Source organism: Nipponia nippon, unplaced genomic scaffold (assembly GCF_047370975.1).
Source record: "Nipponia nippon isolate SJK-2023a ecotype South Korea unplaced genomic scaffold, ASM4737097v1 scaffold_3, whole genome shotgun sequence".
NCBI classification, from domain to species: Eukaryota; Metazoa; Chordata; class Aves; order Pelecaniformes; family Threskiornithidae; genus Nipponia; species Nipponia nippon.
Window position 1 is genome coordinate 74,199,901 of NW_028262347.1, and position 12,944 is coordinate 74,212,844.

At 42.0% G+C, this 12,944-nt stretch overlaps 1 protein-coding gene across 22 annotated transcripts in view; it reads left to right on the top strand.

Moving 5' to 3' along the window:
- The window catches only part of SOX5 (SRY-box transcription factor 5), a 645,708-nt gene that overhangs the window by 618,763 nt on the left and 14,001 nt on the right, over positions 1 to 12,944 (top strand). The gene's annotated exons all lie outside the window — the stretch shown is intronic.

Here is a 12,944-nt window from a genome sequence, read left to right on the forward strand (position 1 = left end):
TGCTCGGAGCAGAAATTTCTTTTCTCTGCTCCCCGTGTAGAAATGACTTTAACACTCAGCCAGATGCTAATGCAAAGTGACTCAAGCTATTCCTCGCAAGCATAGCTAAATTGCCGTTATTTGTTAAGCGCATTGAATTCAGCTGTGGATACAGCAGTTGGTTGCATTCAGAAAGCATCTGTACCCTTTTTTTTGTTGTGGTTTTTTTTTTTTTTTTTAATCCTCCAAAGCAGAGACAACTCTACCTATCTCCCCCCTCTCCTCCCTTGTGCTGGCTGGGAATTGTCAAGTGACAACCGACCAAATCCTTTTGGACAGGAAGCCTTCATCCTGAGTTCTATATACTTGCAAAGCAGGCCTTGTGGTTGGATCAGGAAGCCCATTAAAAGCACTTTGATGGTATGGAAATTCATCTTCATGAAGCACCCAGGCCCCTAAGCAGCATGCTGTTTAGCTGTGGTTACAGATCAGTCATTCACATCGGAGGGCAGTAATTGTGCTGACGGCTTGTTCGGCAATGGAAGTACATAAAATAATCCCAGGCCCTCCACCATGGCATTGCGAGTTAATCTTCTTTAATACAGATCAGCTGTTGTTCTAACACATGACTTTATGCTGGCTCTAGTGACTCTGCACAGCCTTTTGATTAAGTAACAGGAGTGGAACCATCTGCATTCACTTTATTCTGTTACTTTCCTATTGTTGGGATTCTCCTTACCCCTTCTGTTTTCACTTCTCACCCTCAACCCCAGTTGAAGTTTATTTTCCTCTCTAATTCATGCCTCCTGGTGGGCTCGTGGAGGGCAGAGAGGAGTTCTTTTACAAGGTAGCAGGAAGAAAAAATTGTTTGCTCAATTGAAAATTTTTCTAAAGCAACTGTAGGGTTTGGGGTTTTTTATACAATAAATGCCAAAACTTTATTGGGGCACACTGATTTATTTTATTTTACTTTTTATTTTATTTTATTTTATTTTATTTTATTTTATTTTATTTTATTTTATTTTATTTTTAAAGTGGAGACAGGGAAGGACAGAACCAAGTTTGAGCTCTCCTAGACTATGATGGCATTTGAGTTGCTGGGGTGACCACTTAAGCCACTAAGCACTAGTTAAGAAGATGCACTTTTTAACTTGTTGTAGGGTCTCCTGAGCTGTCTCTTGCATTTGACCCAACAGAGGAAAAGACATAGGCTGTGAAGTTTGGGTACCTGTTCTCCTTTCCCTGTATATGCTCTAGGCCATCCAGTGACTAGGCAGCTGTGAAGTTCAGATCCAAACATCCCAACTTCTCTACAGTTTGTGGCTGTTTGATGTAGCGCTTTAGAGTTTTCTCTTTTGTTAAGAGCAGGATTTGAGAGGAAGGCAAGTGTTGCTATTTTGAAATGAATTTTATTCTGTTTTTCCCTCTTTTCAGGGGAAAGAAGAAATAGTTGGGAAGGTGGGTTGTGAGAAATAGAGTGCTGCAGTGTTACCACTGAGGGTTTACCTTCAGAAGCTCAGGGTCGCACCAGGAGACTTAGAGGCAGCCCCCTGAACTTCTGGGATGTTACGTTTGCTCAGTGGTTGTTTCCTGAAAAGGAGATTTTGAGGTGGGGGATAGAATTAAAAGAGGGTTAGCCTAGTGTAGCTATGTGTCCGTGGGCATACTCATACTTAAAAATGTACATTATGTCTATAGTTATGAACAGAAGAGAGATCACTCTCCTTCCTGTAGAGCGATCTCAGTCTTTATAGGCAACAAACACCCGTCTGGGGCTATCCCCAATTTTCCTCCCTTCTTTGCTGCAGGGGCTAGTGTAGCTGTAGTGACTTACGGTTCTCTGAGACCTGCTGAGTTTTTTGTTGCATGAATTGCTGTCACAGCCTGCCAGTGGAGGTGGGTTCTATGCAGTTCTAAACGTGTATGTTAGACTCTTGCTAGGGCTTTATCTGCCGGGGGTGGCCAGGCAGGCTCAGGACTGGAAATCATCTTTGTGAGCCTCTGTTAAAGCTCGTGGGGCTTTTTCTCCACACATGTACACGACCGGTTATCTCGCTTGTGTTCCCAGATGGGTTGATCCCTGTGGACGGCCAGACGTAAGGCAGTAGTCAGACAGGAATTTTGTGGAGTTGGAGAGACGCTGCATAAAAGGAGTCGTAAATGAGAAAAGATTTTAAAAAATGGCTAGGATGATTTGGGTGAGTCACTTTATGGGCATCCAACTTGGACCATCTTGAGGGATTTGATTTTCAGAGGATTACAGTAAAAACTATGAGCATCATGATGAACATGGATTTTACTAAAACCTATTTTAATTGCAAATGCAATAAAACATATTTTTACATTACTTTTCTTGGAAACATTTCCATGTATAAATGAGAAGTGTGTGTGTATGTTTTTCTGGTTTCTTGGAAACCCGGGAGCATAGTTTTATTTGTAATTGTCATCTACAGTTAATTATAGCTTGATATGTACTATACATAAACAATGTTACCTTTTATACATGTAGCTTAGAGCACAGATTGTCATCTAGTGCAAACACCACGACGGGCAACACCAGCAAGTGGACTCCGGTCTATTTGTTCGGCCCCAAAACTGCCTGTTCCTCTGCAAAGGAGACGTACACAAACCCAAAGAGCCAGCATGTGTGTGCATGCATACAAGCCTACAGTGCACTCTTTCAGAGATACACAGCACAAACATGCACTGAGCTAGCCAGTAATTTTCTGACTGTAGTCAGGCTCGCAAACATTTGTGTATGCACCCTGGTAACTAAAAAAGGAGGAAGGGGGCGCACAAGCAGGTATTGGAGCATGTGCCTGCGTATCACTGGTACAAACTCAGGTACTGGTTTCCGAATGCTGGCGCCTGCTGCTAAAGGTGTTGGCAGCTGGGACGGTTGTGTAAGTATACACAGCCGCACAGGCATTTCAGATGTGTACGGTCGCAGTCACTCTGGCAGCACGCTCTGAGATGAGTGCACCCAAATACGTATACCTCCTGTGCTGAAGTGTTTCTTAACCTGTGATACAAGTTCTCCCTGTTATCGCTTGGAGTGTGTCCTTTTAAAAGGCTCTGACATGTACTTGTCTGCTGGGCTGTAACTAAAGAGCTATTTGTAACAATATTTATTCCAGCATTGTAAGCAGGAGCCTATTTATTACTCATGCTTAGGGAACACCGGGTTCAGGATGCCTTTCCTCCCATTCCCACCCACCCCGCCTCCCACCATCCTCCCCACTCCCACCCCCACCTCTCCCTCTTCCCCTTAACAGAGTGCCAAACATGAAATGACAGTGACCAATGTTGACTTAATGTGGATGTTTAATAATGAAAAAAGTGTGTCAGTTCCAGTGTTAGTTACAAATGGCAGTAAGTATATCGGGTGGCAGCCCTGTAATAATTTTACATCCATCATTCCTTCCTGATGCCTCGCTGGCTGCCTGATGGATGGGGATAGCAGAGTTAACTCTTAAGAGACTGCTGTGATTTGCTGAGCTGAAATGAATTCTGTCCCTGCTCTCCCCTCAGGGAGGAGGGGGATATTAAGAATCTCAAACCCGCAGATCCTGCTGTCTTTGAGAAATAAAACACTGGAGCTCACTTTACTAAAGGCATAAAGAGGAGCTGGTTTAACACATGGGATTTAAATTTCTCCCGCAGTAGAGAATTTTACTTCAATAAGATTTTTTTTCTTCCCCTAATGGTTAAATTTGAACCAGAAAGTCAAGAAGAAACTGGAGGAGAGAAAGCAGAGAGGAGAAGAAAAGAGAAGGGTTGGTAAAACAGAGTCTGACCCCATGCTTGCTGCAGACACTGACAGTCCGTGGGTCAGACTAGAGTCAGTAAGTTGTAATGACTGAAACTGGGAAGAACAGGACCTGGCACATGCCGGGCTTCCCAAACAGGAGAAACCTACTGGAAATAAGTCCAGAGGTGCAGTACTAACATCATAAATTAAATTGCTTTTTAAGAGTTAAAACCTGCCCATTTTCATAATCTCCGTAGTATTTTTCTGGAAAAGTACTTTAGCATTCCCAGTGACTAGCAGAGGCTATATTACCCACAGACATTACATACACACACGCTTACCCCTGCAAGTTCAGCGGACTGCTAATATGTATGTCCTGTAATTTGTAGCCCACTCTATTCCTCGCTGGCCTGTAAAACACTAGGAAAGATGATCAGTGTAATATTTTTGTTCTCTTCTCACAGTGTGAGCAGAAATCCTTCTGTTTGGAATAATTGTTATACAACGTGGGGACCAGGGAGTATCTTGCAGACAATGGACTGTTAAAGTCCCACAACACAAAAGTTAACATATTGTCCTAACAACTGTATGTCCCCTTCTTATTACCGTTTTCCCTACCCTCTTCCTAATTTTGTCTTACTGAGGTTCTTTGCCAGCAGAAATTCTTGTATGCGGGTTGCAGTCCTCTTTGTTAATGCTATCAACACAGAGCAGACAGTTTTCAAAAAGCATGACAAGAAGGCAAGCAGGTATTATGTCATCACCCATCCATCACCCTGTATGTCAGCCTTTCAGTAAGTCCAATCAGCAGGCTCAACAGGATCATTCATGTTCAAGGAGTCCTCTATTCAACAGGGCTACTGTATCCATTGTCATTTCTCCTGAAACTTTTCTCAAATTTAATTAAAACCACATGTCAGGTTTGCACACTGCAAAGATCGAAATTGTTTTTGCCCAGCACTGGTAACTAAGCATTAAACATTTTGATTTGCCTCAGCTGAAAGTTTATTCCTTTTTCCTTCTCCCCCCCCATTATTTTTTTGCCATTTGCTTTGTGGAGCCTGTGTATATATTTATATTTACAGCCTCTGCATTTAATGGCCACATGCCTTATTTTCACAGATGGCCAGTGGAAGACTTCCCTTCCCCCCTTTCCTTTTCATAAAGCCTGCCTTTGGTTTTGCTACTTTTGTCACAGTGCCACTACTCTCAGTTAGCAAGTGCCTACGCATGGGAGGGAGAGATTCTGCAATGAGGGGGTTTTTTATGCCCCCAAGGACTTTGGGTCTTTATTTTAAAATGCCCTTTTTTTTTTCCTGATTGACCATCATCTATTAAATGCCCAGATACATTTTTCAGCACAAAATTAAGTGTGTATGTGTGTGTGTCTTTAGTACATCATTATAGCAGGGATGCATGAGCAAGGTTAGCTGATAAAAAATGAAACATACAGAGGGAGGGACAAATTCTGTGCACGGACGTGTGCATGAAGCTCCTATTGAAGACAAGCAGAAGAGCAGGCAAAGAGGCAAGGGAAGAATTCTGGGTCCTTGCAGGTGCTGAAGTCTGAATGGGAATTTAATTCTTCGTTCACTGCAAAGGGCTGGGATTGGAAACATTCACAGGCTAGTGTGGATCAGGGAGGACTGCAGCTGTTTATACCTTAGTGGAAATTTTATTAAGCCCAATAAAGATGGATCAACTTCCTCCTGAAAAAAAAAACATACAATTGATTTGGAGTTCTTGTTATATCTTTTGAGCTTTTTGAGTCGTTGGCTTTAAGTTCTAAGCTGTGCCCTACAGCCATGAGAGCTAATTACTTCCTGAGATTTTATTACTATTTTTACATAATCACGTGCCTCCAATAGCTAGGGCTTTCAGCACATTCATGGGCACCAGCGTCAGTGCAATACCTCTCTCCAGTGTAATAGAGGCTGAGCCTGATTCTTCTGTGAATTGTGTCTGCTTAGTCTCCTGGGGGATCAGTCTGTGCTGTTCTGCCCATCCTAGTATGCAGGTGTTCACTTAGCTGTGTGACAAACAGCCACTAGTATGTTTTGGGGGTGCAGAACTTTACTTTTAATTGTATTGATGCTGATGCTGGGAAGTAGACAAGCTAAGCCTTACTGCATGATTGGGAAAATGTTGTGGTTTCTTTCTTAGGCGATAGCCTAGATAGCGTGTCAACTTCTTCATTAGGGCTGGAAGTAATGTAAGCAAAGCAGCCTTCATAATTTTAATACCTTCTAGGGAAAACTGGAAAAGAATAGTCCATATATCTGTAATGCACAGTTGAGTCACCCATTGTTTAATAAACAATTGCCAGGAAAGCAGAGACTGTGTTCTTGCTTTCTCTTTACATGCGTGTAGACCCTCTTTCCCAGGATATCCTGCCTGGGTTGTGATTTTCATCTTGTTTCAGTTTTGTTGTACCACCTCTCTTCCTCAATTAACCCTTCCTTTCCTTGCTGATCAGTTGTAGCAGCTCTTTCTGACTTGCTGTGAAATCCTTCATTAAAATTTACATGGCAGATGTCATCCAGAGATCTCAAAACTCTTCACAGTGGTGGGAAAATGTCACGATCTCCATCCTGCTTAGCTGGGGAAACTAAGGTCCAGCGACTGAACAATTCGCGCAAAGTTACAGAGCCTGTCAGCCCAGAAAGCAGTCTAGATGAGAAACTGGGTCATGTAACTCTTAACCTATTTGCAGTCAGTGGATTACAGCTGGACCTGCTTGAGGTCGATGCCTATGCCCGCACTGTGAAAACTTTTGTGGGAAGGAAGCAGTGTCTCATCATTTTGCTTTGCTTTTGCTTTCCTTTTTATTTCTTCTTTAAGGTAATGGGCTGCGCCATCTCTACCTGCATTTTCATTTAAAAATCCTGACTTACGCTATCTTTCAGAGCTCATAACCAAAGACAAGGAGGACCTCAGTGTCCTCATTTCCTGTAGAATCGCTACTTCCCATCAGTTTGTTTCCAAGTCAAATAATATATTTTACTGAGGAAGTCATTCTTTCTCGAATAAAGAATTAAAAAAAAAATCTAAGGGACCTGACCCTTGCCAAATTATTGAGGATTGTTCTCTTTTTATTTCAGTGGACTCTGTCTTGTCTTCAGTGCTTTGAAAGGTACTGACTTGAGAGCCCTTAGAAACCAAAGACCTACGTCCACAACATACGGCATAGAAAATGACTATACAAATTTCAGCAAATTCCCCCTGTGACTGGGTGTCTGTTCCTCAGAGGAGATCAAGTCTGGGCCTACTTGATCCATCTGATTTTTCCCCTCATAGTACTGAGTCCCCATAGCACTTTGTATAGATTACAAATCAGATGCAATGCTTTCCAGGAAGTATTGAACCAATCTAGATTTGAATATATACCGTAAACGAAAAGATGTGGTTCCTTTACCAAGTGATGTAGCTCCCATTAAGACTGAATGTAATAATTACGAAAGAAGTACCATAAAATCAGGAAGAGGCGCAAATAAAGAATGTGATTTTATTTTCTTGCTTCTAATGCTCCTTTTAGGTTCTGTGGGTGGATTAGTCCATGAAAAAGAGAGATCTCAGATAAGCAAGACTGAAAGAGCTGAGGGGGTGGTGAATGCATTGTTTCTTCATACTCAACTTTGATGCAACAACAAAAAAAGTCTCCCAAATGATAAATTGCTGTGACATTACAAATAATCTTTCATCTTCTTTGGTGGTCCACAGAGTTTATATAATTGGAAGGCTAAAACCCTTCGTTGTTGTTTCTTCCCTTTTCATTAGTACAGTAGAAAGCTATAAAATTGTGCAGCCAGAAGGGTTTTAACAATTACTGAGTCAACATGTGAAAGTTTCACTCTATTTTATCATTTCATGCATGTGCTTTTTATGAGTTTTACAGCCCTGCAAGCGTTACTTAAGCAAGGTCCATTGTAATGGCGGATTTGTAACTGCTCTTATTTTGATTTTATTTTGCTTTCCCTAGTAACGTGCCATCAGCAAGAGTCACAATTCCACACTCACAAAGAAATTATAAGCTTGAGGTTATAATTTTTAGATAAGATTCAGGAGGCTAGTTTCAGTTCCTAAAACTACTGGTCTCACTCAGGAACCTTTGGCAAGTCACTTAATACGTGACTCAGTTTCCCATCTGGATAATACTGCCTTTTTTTTTGAAATTTTGTGGCTAAATTCAATGATAAGTGCAAAACGCTTGGGCAATGTGATCTGTTACACAGAAAAACCTAAGTCTAAATAGAAGATCCCTCAGAAAAGAGCCAGAAATTCTCTTACAGCAGTTGTAGGTGTAACATGATCTGGACTGTAACATGGTTTGGACTGAGACCTAGACAGGTGCACAGTACCTATTTTGAAGTACCATGGCATTAATATGCAGGAGTAGAGCCTGGACTGCAAATAATTCATCACGTGGAAACCTCTGGGCACATCTCTCACTGCTGCCAGTGGCTCCTCTAAGTTCCTCCAGCTCTCTGTCATCTGTAATGCCTCCTACCTCATGTTTTCCACATTTTGAAAGACTGTGGATGAAGATTTTATAACATAAGCTATTTTGACATTTATTATTGCAAGAGGCAGTGGAATTGCACAGAAAGATTACTTTTACAAAATCTTCACTCATGTCAGATGTAGGATAAGACTCTTCACCTTTTCGGAGAGCTAAGGAAAGTGTCATAACGTTGAATGGATAACACCTGGCAGCACCAGTATGTCTGATAATTAAAGATATTTTTCTGTCATGAACAGAAGTGAACTTTCATTGCAGGATCATAGTCTAGCAGCTAATCTGCTTAGTACTTCAAGATTTGGTGCATATTGACCAAGGTATGTGTCTGAATGGTTGCTATTTACTGGGGCTTGCTGAGAGAAGACTTCTGCCTCTGCACCATAAACCACATTAGGTGGTGTCACAGGCCCTGCTCAACAATCTAAGATAAAAATGAGCTTATCAAAACTCAATCTATTTGAAAACGCCACCTTTAGAGTTTAGATGTGGGAATTTTTCCCACAGAGCAGGATGGTAAATAGCTGGACAAACTGCACTTGGAGAGGGAGGGGGGAAATGGGACACTAAAAAGGACAATAACAGGCAACCATCTGTTTCTTTTTATGTATTGACACTGAAGGGAACAAAGGTAGCAGGCACTCTGTCCATCAGCGTATTTGTAATTCTTAGGTGCAAGAACTGATGAGCGAGTTTCTCCTTGCAGGCCATATGTAACCATGTTTGACTCTCTCCAGCTACTTTACAAACGCATTTTTTTTGCCTGGCCTTTCAGTTCACTTGGAATAAGAAAGGCAGGAATGTGAAGAGATATGCCTGAATACTCCTCCTCTAGTGTTCTACGCTGGCCGTATCTCTGCAGGCATCAAACTGAGAGGAAAGATATTCGTATCAGGGGAGATGGGGGTAGGGTTAGGGGAGTAGAAAAGTGAAGAGTGGACTGCTTCAGTAAAACTGCTAACCTTGAATTATGCAATCGGAAGAACAGCTCTTGCCAAAATACAATTCTAACGAAGTTCAGAGTACTGTCAGTGTTTGCCAAATACCCCAGCCAAAAGGATGTCTCAAAGAGGGGGAGGAGGGATCCGTTGCCATATGCCCAGCATTCACAGTATTCTGGAAGAACTGTGGAGTCCTTCAGGAGTGGAGGCGTGCACATGGTCTCAGGTGAACCCCGAGCGCTCGTACCACGATCCAGCACAAGACAGGAGCAGCAAGGTCAGAGGGGAGTAGGCAAATATATCAGAATGTCTTTATTTCTCATACCTTCCAAGGTTTTGCTTCACGTTTGTATAGTAGTGGGAGGAGTTCTGGCAAACATTATCAGGCTGTTCTACATATGTTTTGACTCTTCTTGTTTTATGTTTCTTCTATGAAAGAGACTGCAATCAAGTTCTTGTCATTTTTAGATCAATGTTTTGTTAAACTATGACAGCTATCCGTGACAGAGAGCCAAGTAACTTTTGCAGCTGACCACAAAACTGAGTCTGACTTCCGGTGCTTAGTCATTTTTTATAATTTTTTTTCCCTACGTGACATGTTTTTCATTGTTCTTTTAAATATAATTAGAACATGGCTGGGAGCTGTGGTACAAATCAATCTTCTCGAGCAGATTATTTTCTTGAATTAATAAAGTTTTAGAAACTTCTCATCACATTGTGGCTGTTGATGAAACCTCTCTGGTTATACTTTCAACAATTGGGCTATTGTGGGATTGATTGCTCTCTGCACTATTATCTACTCTGGTTTGCCCATTATGATTTTAAATGATACAGATAACAGAGCTCTCGCTGCCCCTACAGAGAGTCTCTCCTACAGTCCAATAGAAATGACCATTAGGATAGTTTTTCCCAACCTCTGCCGAAGTTCTTCATAGAGGAAAAAGATGTTTATATGATGTCTTTCAGCCTTCTGGGGCCTGATCCAAAATTCAGAAATTTAGAAGAAAAGGAATCACTTCATCTTTCGCAAGAGATCCCTATCTTTCTCCTCCTGCAAGAGCAGAAGCGTTCCTTACCATTTGTTTCTCTGCTTTATGCAGCCTGATCTTTAGCAGGTCTCACAAGCAAGACTTCGCAGCACTTCCCTGGGTCTGGATCAGCCTTGCCTGTTCTTCCCAGCAGTATTGGTTCTAGGCTGCAATTCATGCCACTTGTGCATTGCTCATAGGATGAATAGCATTTTATACCTTTGGGGTGTGGGGCAAGTCTGTTGAAATGAGGGGATTATCACTCTGGTTACTTTCTTGTAGCTTTCAAAACCTGGAAACATGTACAATTCCATCAGCTGAACTCTCTTCCCCATTTCTTTCTCTGCCCAGCAAAACAATTGGATGTAGAGCTTGATATAATGATAAAATAAGTTTAAGGCGTAGTCCAGCGTAGTGTGCAGGAATGTGCCACTGTCTCCTGAATTGTCGTGCTGTATCACAACTACTTTATTAAAGTGTGCTGCTGAACCCAACATGCGTGTACTGTACTCCACCTGTTACCACTGGATGGTACCACACCTTGCTACTGTTTACACAGCTAATCCAACACAGCGGAGTGGTGGCAGTTTTAAGAATGTGTAATTTGCGATTGAATTAAGATATTGATGATAAATAGATCCTGCTTTTGTATAAACTTGAAACCATTGTGGATCTCTTCTCTGAAGTTCTTAAATAGGTTCTGTGAGAGGAGGCTGGGCTGGCAATGTCAGCAGGTTGTCAGTTTATTTGGGGTCAGGGAAGAAAAGATTTTTTTTTTCCTTTGTTTTTTTGGCGCTTCCATAAATACTTTCTCCATCAATTGAAAGACTCTGTAGGAAAGGTAAAGAGATGCTTCCATCAAACAAAAAGCAGTAAGTCATCAACTAAATGCTTTCAAGCAAAACAACACGGGAATGCTGCTTGGTCCCTTTCGAATATTTTGTAATTGTAAAAAGCATTTCTGTACGTCAGGATTGGGGAAAATCAGCTGCCATGTGTTTAATGGGAAGAGCGTAGGACAGGGAATCGGAATGCTGCTTACCTATAGTCAGGCTTTTGCATCCTGCCAGGGTGTCACTGATCGCTTTCTGCTCTCCTAATGCTGTTGCAGAGGCTTAGGAAAGAGCAGACCTTAGACTTATTCTTGCCTGAGTACTTTTTAAACTCAAACATTTCTAAACATTAACACAGAAAAGTACAGCTGGCTGTTTTGACATCCTCTGTTTCAAGAGCAATGTCGTGCAGTTCTTTTTAACTGCCACCTTATCGTTGCTGGTTGAATTATATTATCATTCTCTGTGTTTAAGTAGCAGGGAGTAAATTGTCACCGCGTTGAAAGGGTGGTCTCCCCGCTCACCTGCGTTTCAGCTGCCTGGAGAGCCACCTCCAGGCGCTGGGGCTGAGCAGCACAGCCCGGGAGCTCAGCACTCATCTGGCATTCCTTCACAGCCCCTCTTTGATCATGCCGGCACTCTCTCACTTCATCCAACGTGGCCGTACCTCAACATGCAAAACTTTGCCCAAGATGGATAGCGGCAGAGCATCTGTAGGCTTGTTAAGTCAAACTCTGATAAACGAGCCGTACCCGGTGTGTACCTTGCAGACAGCATGCCGGAGTATTCGCTGACCTTAAGACTCAATCAGATCATGTCGGCAGAGTGTGGTTCTGAATGTGACTGCCTCCGACTTCAACAGCTGCGTTTACTGCATAAAGAAAAAGCTGTTAAGCCTGTGCCCTTTGCGCTCTCGGCTCTGTTTCTCTAAGAGGTTTATACATGATTCAAGAAAAGTCTGCAACAGAATAACTCCCCTCCCCCATAATATACTCAACAAGAGGAGATGTTCTTTTGTATTTTAGGTTGGTGGCAGCATTTTTAAATGATTTCTGACATAAAAATTTTTGAACTCTATCATCACAAAGTAGATTTTTTTTGAGGAAAAACTGTTGACGTGCATTATATAGCTGAGATCCATTTGGAAGAGATACAAAGTCAACTTATTCCTGACTTTCTGTCTGCTGACGGGCTGCGTTGGAAATGAGAGCTGAGTTAAGACCGCTAGATCAAAGAGTTTGGTAAAGCTAAATGCCTGAATAGTTCAGGCGCTTATTCGGAGCTTCTCCAAGCTTCCTGGATCTGCTGGGCCTGGAAGTGTTACAGAAACCCTTTTGCTTGTGATAGGCTGACTCTGCTGCTTGAGCTTTTCCTGCAAAAACCAAGAGGATAACTCATCTTGCATGGTTTCGGTGGTGATGTGTCTGCTTATAGACGGAGCACCAGGAATGCGAAAGGGATCCACAATGAAAATGAGTGTGAGGAGAAGGAAAGTCAACCTCATGTTCCCTAAACTGTCTGAGTGTACGAAGTTGGCAGATTAGCCTCCTTTCTAACTCTCTCAAGAAAATCTTTGTGGAATGACTTACATGAATTTGAACTGTTCTTTGAATTGCAGATGTAGGGACATCACATTGCGGGAAGCATTTCTGTATTCGTATTGTTCTCTTTTCTGTTGTCTTCTATAGCACAACCCAGTGACATTATTAGGCTACACAGAACAGTTGTAAAGTCTCCAGTTGCCATGTGAAATCTGAAAGTTTTTTTAGTTTGTTGATCTTTTGCAGTCATCAGGAGTGGAACAGAGTAACAAAACAGCAATCTTTCTTTCAGGAAGAAGCTCAAAAGGATTTTTTCGACTGGAGCCACTTTATTGTCATTCCGTATCATGTCATT